Raw genomic sequence first — 10,169 nt, 5'->3', positions numbered from 1 at the left:
TTTTTTGACATTTTAGGGGAAGCTGAGCTTCCCTTGCAGTCTTAGAGCAATCGCCACTGAACTGTACAGTGTTTTGACCAAAGCAAGTCACAGATATTTCCTTAACCCATAAGAGTCCATTCACCATAAAGGCAAATTATGAGGAAAATAAAACATTTACTTTAGGTTAAAATATCAATGTAACATCAAAACCACTGTTTTGCAAATATTTTCTTCTTAAAATTGGATCAGAATTGTTCATATGTAACACAGGACAGATTACTAAAGCATTTGAATTATTAAAAATGTTGGAACACACATTTCTATGGTCTCTATGTACTCCCCAAGCACACCCCGTTCTGTAAATGAGGTCTCATCCAGGATGTTCAGTAAATGTCATCATACTTTTATTAATGTTTTAAGGATAAAACAGTGTAGAGAACTTTCCAGACCTTACAAAACGTTTGTGACACATTTGTCACCATGGGGGTATGGACTACAACCCCAGAGAACTGTGTTAATAGAAGAGATAATAAAGATGTTTCTGTTGCATGTAAAAAAGAAAAAAAAAAACTCATTCTAAGGCCGAAGGCTGTATTTATTCAGTAAAACATGAGCTACGAGGAGCATTAGCCAGTCAGCAGTGAATAAGGTAGATGACTCTGGTTGTTTAAGTCATTGTAATTTAGACAAGGCTTTAATCAAGACACCGTGTTATAGTCAGAGGTCAAAGCAATTTGCCTCGGCACACGGCTTAATTACGGGTGACCAACATGTGTTCTCTCCCTCAGAAGTCTGTCTCTCTCTCTCTCTCTCTTTCGTACTCTCACCCTCTCCCCCCCAGCTCTCAGCCCCCACACCCCTCCCCTCTGTGGTAATGAAGATGCAGGCCTAATTAGACACATTAATGGGGGCAAACAGTGTGATCAGTAATGGTCTGTTAGAGTGGTTTCTTTGCACAGACCCTGCCACCACACTGTTATCACATAACAAATGACCTGACAGATACCTATATTTGGAACCTCTATGTCGGATCCTCCATCAGCCTTGTATTTAATTGTTGACAAGCATTTACGCTTTACCTGCTATTAAAATGTTTGGGTTCGCATATATAAACCAAATATAGTAAATATAGTTTCCTCTTTACTTAGCTCCCCCTCCCCCCAACATGCACACATTATTTAAATATTTATATTAAATATTTAATAAATATTTATTATCTTCATATCTCCCTATCTGTTGTGATCTAATTAACACCACTGATGTCACTGCTGTTGCTTGATTTGTAATGATCTACTGTGAGTGGGTGGAGGGCAACAGGGATTTATTCTTTGACAGTGGTTATTTCCACCTTTTTATTCAAACAGAAATGCCATGACCAGGTAAACATACTGATGTTCAGGATTTGGTCAGTGTTGGTCACCACTTTCCCAATCCTGGAGCTCATCGGTGCTATAATTGTTTAAAAAAAAAAGCAGCATCAGGCAAATGTCTGTGATGATTTGATGGCATTCAGCCATAGGGTAATGGAGTGAGGTACAAGTACTGATGGAGGGGGAAGTATCCTACCCTCCTCCAAATGTTACATAGCGCACTTTCTGTAGTGCAGAGACCATAGTAGCAATGGCAGAGGCTCTGTTTTCACTATTACAGGTCAGGGAAGCATCACAATGATTTGATTTGAAGCTGTAATTTTAAGGTAAACGTAATATTTATTGTTTCTTTAATGGGGACATATTATATACTGCTTGTAAAACAGTTCCCTGGTGTTCTGTGAAAAATCTGTGACATTCGTCCATTGTCTGTAACTGCTTATTCAGTTCAGGGTCTGGTTAGGTCCAAAGCCTACCCGGTATCACGGGGCGCAAGGCAGGAACACACCTTGGAGTGGGCGCCAGTCTATCGCAGCGACACACACACTCAAACATACTCACACCTGTGGATACTTTGGTTTTTGGATCGTGGAAGGAAACCGGAGCACCTGAACACAACAAACTCCTCCCAGACAGTTATCCAGAGTAAGGCTTGAAGCCACAATCCCAGGACCCTGGAGCTGTGTGACAGCGACACTACCTGCTGCACCACCATGCCGCCAAATCTGTGACATCCATCCATCCATCCATTATCTGTAACCGCTTATCCAATTTAGGGTCGCGGGGGGTCCAGAGCCTACCTGGAATCATCGGGCGCAAGGCGGGAATACACCCTGGAGGGGGCGCCAGTCCTTCACAGGGCAACACAGACACACACACATTCACTCACACACTCACACCTACGGACACTTTCGAGTCACCAATCCACCTGCAACGTGTGTTTTTGGACTGTGGGAGGAAACCGGAGCACCCGGAGGAAACCCACGCGGACACGGGGAGAACACACCAACTCCTCACAGACAGTCACCCGGAGCGGGAATCGAACCCACAACCTCCAGGTTCCTGGAGCTGTGTGACTGCGACACTACCTGCTGCGCCACCGTGCCGCAATCTGTGACATGCTTTTTCAAAATACTGCAAGAATCAAATACCACAGCACTGTTCTCCCCATGTCTAAACAGCCTTATTCAGAACAGCCATGTTCAGCACCTGTTTCTTTAGCTGAAAATTAGTCACCCCTCACCCAGTCCCACATTGCCAGACCCTCTAGTGAGAGTCTGGTGCTTTCAGCACTTAACGTGGCCAAGAACCACCTACTTCAGCAGGAAACAAATTGTGTCTCACTCACAAAAAGACCAATTGTAAGTCTGCTATTTTCACATGACGTGTATAAGGAGGTGATCTTTGATCAGTGGCAATTGACTGCAAGGGAAGCTCAGCTTCTCCTAAAATGTCAAAAAATAAGTGATCAAATATATACTGTTGTGTGTACATGTCATTGAATAAATATGCACTACAACACGCTCAACTTTTGTTCAGAATCAGCTTCTTATCACTGTGTCTATGGGGGTCTATGGGGCAGTGGGCTGGCCTCGGCTGGCCTGGACCCTCAGCTTCTGCATGATGATTGGATGATCTGTCTGAGGCTGAATCCCTTTTTGATTGACAGCGAAATGAGCGAATCAGCGATCCTTTGGTGTAAAGATCCATGGGAGCACAGGCGGACACACTTCACATGGGCCAAGGCCGTTTAAGCAGCCTAGCTCTGCTGGCCATTGAGAGGACACTAGTCAAGTCCCAGGAAAAGACGCCTTGTTAGTACGACAGGATCACAGATCATTTTCTTTAAAAGGAACGGAGGGTAGAATTTACGTATAAATAAACCGACACATTTTATGATGTAGGCCGAAATTGAGCTTCCCCTCTTTGAAAGACCAGCATCCACCACTGTCTTTGATTCATGTTGGACAAGTGCCAGAGCCCGCACAAAACGTACATGGATATACAGACAACCAATCTAAATGCAAGCTTAATGCACAAAAGGTATCAGACTCTCAGAAGTGTAGGTAGACACTCCAGATCCGAACTCTGAAAATGAAATGTTATGTGCACAAGCGCTGCAAAAAGGCGTTTTTCACAACATTTCCCCTTTAAAAATAATTAAATTTTGCACATACAGTGCTCATTTTGAGTAAAAGAAATTCTGCAAATCTGATTGACCATTTCTTTCCACCCAGAGGAAAGGCTGTTCCTGCTGCGTAAAGGAACAGTCTATATGACGTTCTGTATCCGCTATCATCCCAGAACACCTGAAGGCAATGTGTTGAATAAAGATTGCTGCAACACTTCTTTCAGCACACTGGTCTTATTTCTGCCTATACATCATCATTACCTCATGTGCTGAGCAGACTAAGCTGTAAAATGTGGACCTGTGGTCATCTCTTTGTTTGTGGCTAATAGAGGGGGTTACATCTTAGGTCGGCAGCTGCTGTTTGGAAGAAACGCTGATTCTATTGTTAAAGGTGAACAGTAATCATATCAGCCTTCTCCTCTCACTGCTACCCACGTAAGAGGTCCCAGCGTGCTCTGACCAACCCCGTGGTTGGATTTTGTTTTCTATATTTTCTCCTACTTTCATCAAAGACAAATATCCAATGAATTAGCTCTCCCTTTGTCACCTCTCCGTAGTGACTCTCTGATTGTAAAGGCCAGGGCTCTCCTCCTCTAGAGGGCAAGAGGCTTGCTGCTGTATACATAGGCTGTGTTCTTGAGTATTCTCACTAGTGACGGCCCAATCCACATTTTTCAGATCTAATTCTGATTCGCAACTGCAGATACCAATACAGATTGCAATACAAGAGCTCTTTTTCCTTTAATATTGTCATCACTGTTGTTGATTGTTGGTGTTAAAACTTACGTCATTAGGCTGAAATAGACCACACAGCCCCTCTTATTCATTCATTCATTCATTCATTCATTGTCTGTAACCCTTATTCAGTTCAGGGTCGCGATGGGTCCAGAGCCTACCTGGAATCATTGGGCGCAAGGTGGGAATACACCCTGGAGGGGGCGCCAGTCCTTCACAGGGCAACACAGACACACACACTCACACCTACTGACAATTTTGAGTCGCCAATCCACCTACCAACGTGTGTTTTTGGACTGTGGGAGGAAACCGGAGCACCCAGAGGAAACCCACGTAGACACAGGGAGAACACACCACACTCCTCACAGACAGTCACCCGGAGGAAACCCACGTAGACACAGGGAGAACACACCACACTCCTCACAGACAGTCACCCGGAGGAAACCCATGCAGACACGGGGAGAACACACCACACTCCTCACAGACAGTCACCCGGAGGACACCCACGCAGACACAGGGAGAACATACCACACTCCTCACAGACCACAGGTCCCTGGAGCTGTGTGACTGCGACACTACCTGCTGCGCCACCGTGCCGCCCTCAGCCCCTCTTAGAAAAGAAAAAAAAAGTACACTAAATACTTTGAAATTAAATGCATTCCAAAGGAATGAATGCCTCTTGTGATGGCAATGTTTTCCAGAAGCTCAGTTTTGCCTCTAAACACATCCACACTGAGTGCATTTCTCATGCGCTTAATAATCTGTACTTATCTGATTATTATGTGGTCATGTAACCAGCAAACACTGATTTATAAGATTGGAGCAAGGTCTAGAAATCAGTTTAACACAGATGGATTTTAGCACAGCAGTTTGATTTCTCAGTGCATGTATACTCATACACCAATTTTTTCAGATTCCTCAGTCTGCGCATACGCGTAGACATAACCAGAGTGGAGAGACATCTCTAACAGATATTCAGAAGTTCACCCAGTGTCCTGTATCTGAAAAAGATAGGTGTGAGAAGGACAACTTTGTATAATACTGGAAATCAGAAGAAAATAAGATCCACATTTGCAGGTAAAATAGATCCATATATATGAAAAACTGCAGTAGGGCGTTTCTTACATCTTTCTGTGATATTATTGGCTGTTGCAAATCAGAAATCAGATTAATGCCAGTCGCATGTAAAGGTTTCCCATTATCTGATTTCCCAAGTGTGTGTAAACACATTGATCAGATTACTCACTAAATGTGATTTTTTTCAGTTATCTGATTAATAATTGCATGTAAATGCACTCATTGTGGTGGCGATGTTTTTAAAAAGCTCCAACATGTAGATCACGAAAGCCTCAATTTTCAGTGACCTACAACATAATTACTATGTGAAAAGGAGACCAATGCACAGGCAACAACTGTGTTAATGAGGCATTACTGTTAGAGATTGAAGTTGCCGAGGGTTCCTGTTAAGATGAGGAATGGAATTGGTGACATGTTTTGACACGTGTTATGTCCGGTTCATGATCTAGCGCAAGCGGCGAACTGGAATAGTCATTCATTAATTCATTCATTCATTCATTATCTGTAACCGCTTATCCAATTCAGGGTCGCGGTGGGTCCAGAGCCTACCTGGAATCATTGGGTGCAAGGCAGGAATACACCCTGGAGGGGGTGCCTGTCCTTCACAGGGCAACACACACACTCCCACCTACGGACACTTTTGAGTCGCCAATCCACCTACCAACGTGTGTTTTTTAGACTGTGGGAGGAAACCGGAGCACCCGGAGGAAACCCACGCGGACATGGGGAGAACACACCAACTCCTCACAGACAGTCACCCCGAGGAAACCCACACAGACACAGAGAGAACACACCACGCTCCTCACAGACAGTCACCCGGAGGAAACCCACGCGGACACGGGGAGAACACACCAACTCCTCACAGACAGTCACCCCGAGGAAACCCACACAGACACAGAGAGAACACACCACGCTCCTCACAGACAGTCACCCGGAGGAAACACACGCAGACACAGGGAGAACACACCACACTCCTCACAGACAGTCACTCCAGGCCCCTGGAGCTGTGTGACTGTGACACTACCTGCTGCGCCACCGTGCCGCCCCGAACTGGAATATGGATTGTGAAATACATCAGCCCTCTCCAGCCGATACCTAATAAGTGAATGACATCAATATCAGACCCAATACTGATCAAGGAGCAGATCTGGCCCACCTTAGGTTCTCAAGTTTACCTACGTTCTCATGTTTGTGATGTCACTTTACACTGCTGAAATTATGTTACAATGCTTGATGTGAGATTTGACTCATCCTGGATCACGAAGGTCTAGACCTGCTTAGATACACAGGCACAACGTTCATTCATTCATTCATTGTCTGTAACCACTTATCCAGTTCAGGGCCGCGGTGAGTCCGGAGCCTACCTGGAATCACTGGGCACAAGGCGGGAAGACTCCCTGGAGGGGGCGCCAGTCCTTCACAGGGTGACTCTCACTCACACATTCATTCACACTCACACCCATGGATCCTTTTGAGTCACCAATCCACCTACCAATGAGTGTTTTTGGACTGTGGGAGGAAACCGGAGCTCTTGGAGGAAACCCACACAAACAAGGTGAGAACACACCAACTCTTCAGTCAGTCACACGAAGCGGGGCTCAAACCCACAACCTCCACCCTAGAGCTGTGTGACTGCGACACTTCCTGCTGTGCCACCGTGCCGCCACAAGAAGGTTTATGAGAGATGCGGAGATGCATCTATCCCAAAGATTTTGTTCAGATTTACTGTATATTTACAGATTTAGGCTTTTTGTATGGTATCTGTTTAAATAGAGGACATACAGAATTTACAGTCACCAATTTTTCCATTTTTTGTTGCTGTTCTCATTTCACATATTGTCCCAACTCTTTTGGGCCTGGGTTTTGTAAGGAAGTGGATATGGAAAACCAGAAAATAAGAATGCGCATGGATGTAGAATCCCTGTCCACTGCTTGGCTGTGGCTGCATGGATAGACTGGTCTCCAGTCTCGGAAATTATTATTGTCCCACACCTCCAACCTTCACCCACACACCCACCTACACCTCCAGTCTGAACAAGACTGGCCCAAACTTGCTCCTTCTGTCTCTACCTTTCTCTCTCTCTCTCTCTTTCTGTCTCTTTCTCAAAATTCTGCACACACTCAAGCACATCTTTAAATCAAATCTACACACAATTGATGGCTCACAGCCTCCTCCGCATGCGGGGGTATGTTGGCATGATTCCTGCTGCCCACCTCTCTACGTGCCCACTGGGCGGGTACAGCTCAGCTCACTCCTGCTGCTGCGCTCATGGCTGGGCGTGGGGTTCGCCAGAGATCCAGCAGGAAATGGCACAAGAATTTCCCATCCTCACACAACCTACACACACTCTTTCTCTCTCTCTCTCTCTCTCTCTCTCTCTCTCTCTTTCACATGCACATGCGCGCACACACACACAGTTTTAAACTACATCTCTTTGTCATGGTCCCCAGTAAGATGGCCCTGCTGGTACCATCTGGAGTAGAGATGTGTGTGTAATTCAGTAAAAAACCTATAATAATTTTTCATAAATAAAGTTATTCGTCAGGAAATAAGCAGGACCCGTGTGTCTCACCAAATATTATATCAGTTTTATAGTTATTTTTGGTCAGTTGATAGTATTTAATGAGTCCATTATTTACTTCATTACAGCATCCATCCTTTTCAGATGTGTTTTCTATTTTTAAAAGCAATATTTTAATTTGCAGAGGATCAACTTAGACACATCAGGCCTTGTGTGGTGGTCGGGAATCCTATTTTCCTAGTTTATTTATTTATTTTATTATTTGTGTTTCTTTCAAAATGTTTAAAATTCAGTTTTAGAAACTTTGGTTTTGTCATTTCATTTCATTGGACATTTCATTGCGTCAGGTAATTATCTTTACGGACTGATAAATTCATTTATTAAAGGCTAGATTACACTAGGATTATAATACATGACAGATGATGTATGGTTTTTAGACTGTAGCCAAAGCGTGGGTTTGTGTGAGTAAAATCTAATCTATAGACTTTGATAGTAATCAATTGTGGCTCCTAAATATGTCGAGTTGGCCCTATGTCTAAGTATCAGTCCATTTGTCCAGAGCCAAAATCATCATCTTATATATGACAATCTCTGCCTGTAACCATTGACTATCCACAGGCCTTGCTCAGTGGTTCATGGAAAGAAAGAAGGAAGGGAAAATGGGTTCACTGGTCAATTAGGTTACAAAACTAGCAGCAAGATTCCATCACTTCAAGTTGTACCTATTTTGGGCTCAGCTTTAAATCTGCGTGCCACACTGCCCCCCTGTGGCAGACAAGTGGCACCATCTCCCAGCTCTAATTATGTAAGACTTTGCAGAGAATGAGTCATCAGCAAGAACAGAATGGGGGGATGTGTGTGTGTGTGTGTTGGCGTATACTGGGAGAACACTGGGAGGGTGTGTAGTACTGGTGGGCCACTGAATCGTGAAACTGGGGATTTTTCAGACCCTCTTTTGTAATCTGGGAAACAGGTAGGCTAGGATGTGGTGGAGGCTGTAAGAGATACTGCCCACTAGTGCTGGATAAGCCAGAGGAAACTTCTGGAACTGCACTTGTAATCGGCGTTGACTGAATTAATATGAATCTCTGTTTATGTTTCATCCATTCGTATTCTCTTTCCTGTTATAGTGGCAAGCTTTATAAAGTGGAACTGCACTCCAAACCTACACAATATATTGTAGATACCTTCTCAACCGGCATCAGTATTTATCAAAAATAATTTCTAAACATTTCCTCATCCCCAAAGTGTTGTGTAAGACAATACACAGGAACCCATTTAATAAAGTTTGCTGAATGGTGGGAGGAATTTTCATGGTTATTTATTCCATTGTCCCTGTCAGGTCTGTCTGAATTAGTCTTAGGTATGAGGTCACCTATATGATCCCAGGCTGTCATCCCCACACTTTCCTTAAAGACCTGCTGAATAATGTTAGTCCCATCATTTATCTTTTTAATAAACACCTCCTGAACGAACAGTGTTGTCCTAAACAATCCTTTTAGACTTTAGTGCAGTATTTAATATTATGGTCAACCATAATATCATCAATATCAGCTTTGATCGATGAAGTGTGTGGTTGGTGTCCAGTGAGCTGTCCAAAATTGTTCACCCCTTACCTTTTTCAGTGAAACTTGGCTAATTCTCTTCTTCAGCAGCAGCAATTACTTGTAGAGTACCTCAAGGCTTAGTCTTGGGTCCTGTTTTGTTCTCCCTGTATTTGTGTCTCCTATTTTCAGCAACCATAAGATCTCCTATTATTATTACATGGATGACACACATTTACATCTTCCACTTGAACCAGTAAAAATTGCTCTGTGCAAGCTCTACGTGACTCTTGAGGACATATAATGTTGGCTGTCAGTATGTAGTCCGTAGGAAGGAAGTAGGAGGTTATCTTCCATTTGCTGCAGTCTCTGCTCTTCTGGGAAGGCTTGGTACCAAGTGATGGAACATTTCTGTGAGGATTATGTGACATTCAGCCACTTATTGAATGGAGCGCCAAAATTTTGGGGAAAATAATTCCAGTGCTTCACAGCCAAATGTTGGGAGGTATTATACCCCTCTAGCCTAGGTTTTACATTGGGTTTGCTGAACTTAAGCTTATGTGCACCTGCCACATTGTGTCCGGTTTCAGTTCAGGCCTTTCTATGGAGATTATGCTAACTGGGTGTACGTAATCCAACATCTGTGTCTACAATGAGTGCAACTTAAAAGAGCAACTTTGATTATAATATATAGGAAAGAGTAAATGCATTGTTACCTATTACATACCGATATAATGAAGAATTTTTCCTAATAAATGTAGTGCACCGCCCTGTCGTTGTTGTACACTGATCACACACACACTTGTTG

The sequence above is a fragment of the Hoplias malabaricus genome, chromosome 17, assembly GCF_029633855.1.
Source record: "Hoplias malabaricus isolate fHopMal1 chromosome 17, fHopMal1.hap1, whole genome shotgun sequence".
Lineage (NCBI taxonomy): Eukaryota > Metazoa > Chordata > Actinopteri > Characiformes > Erythrinidae > Hoplias > Hoplias malabaricus.
Note: the sequence above shows the minus strand (reverse complement) of the source record.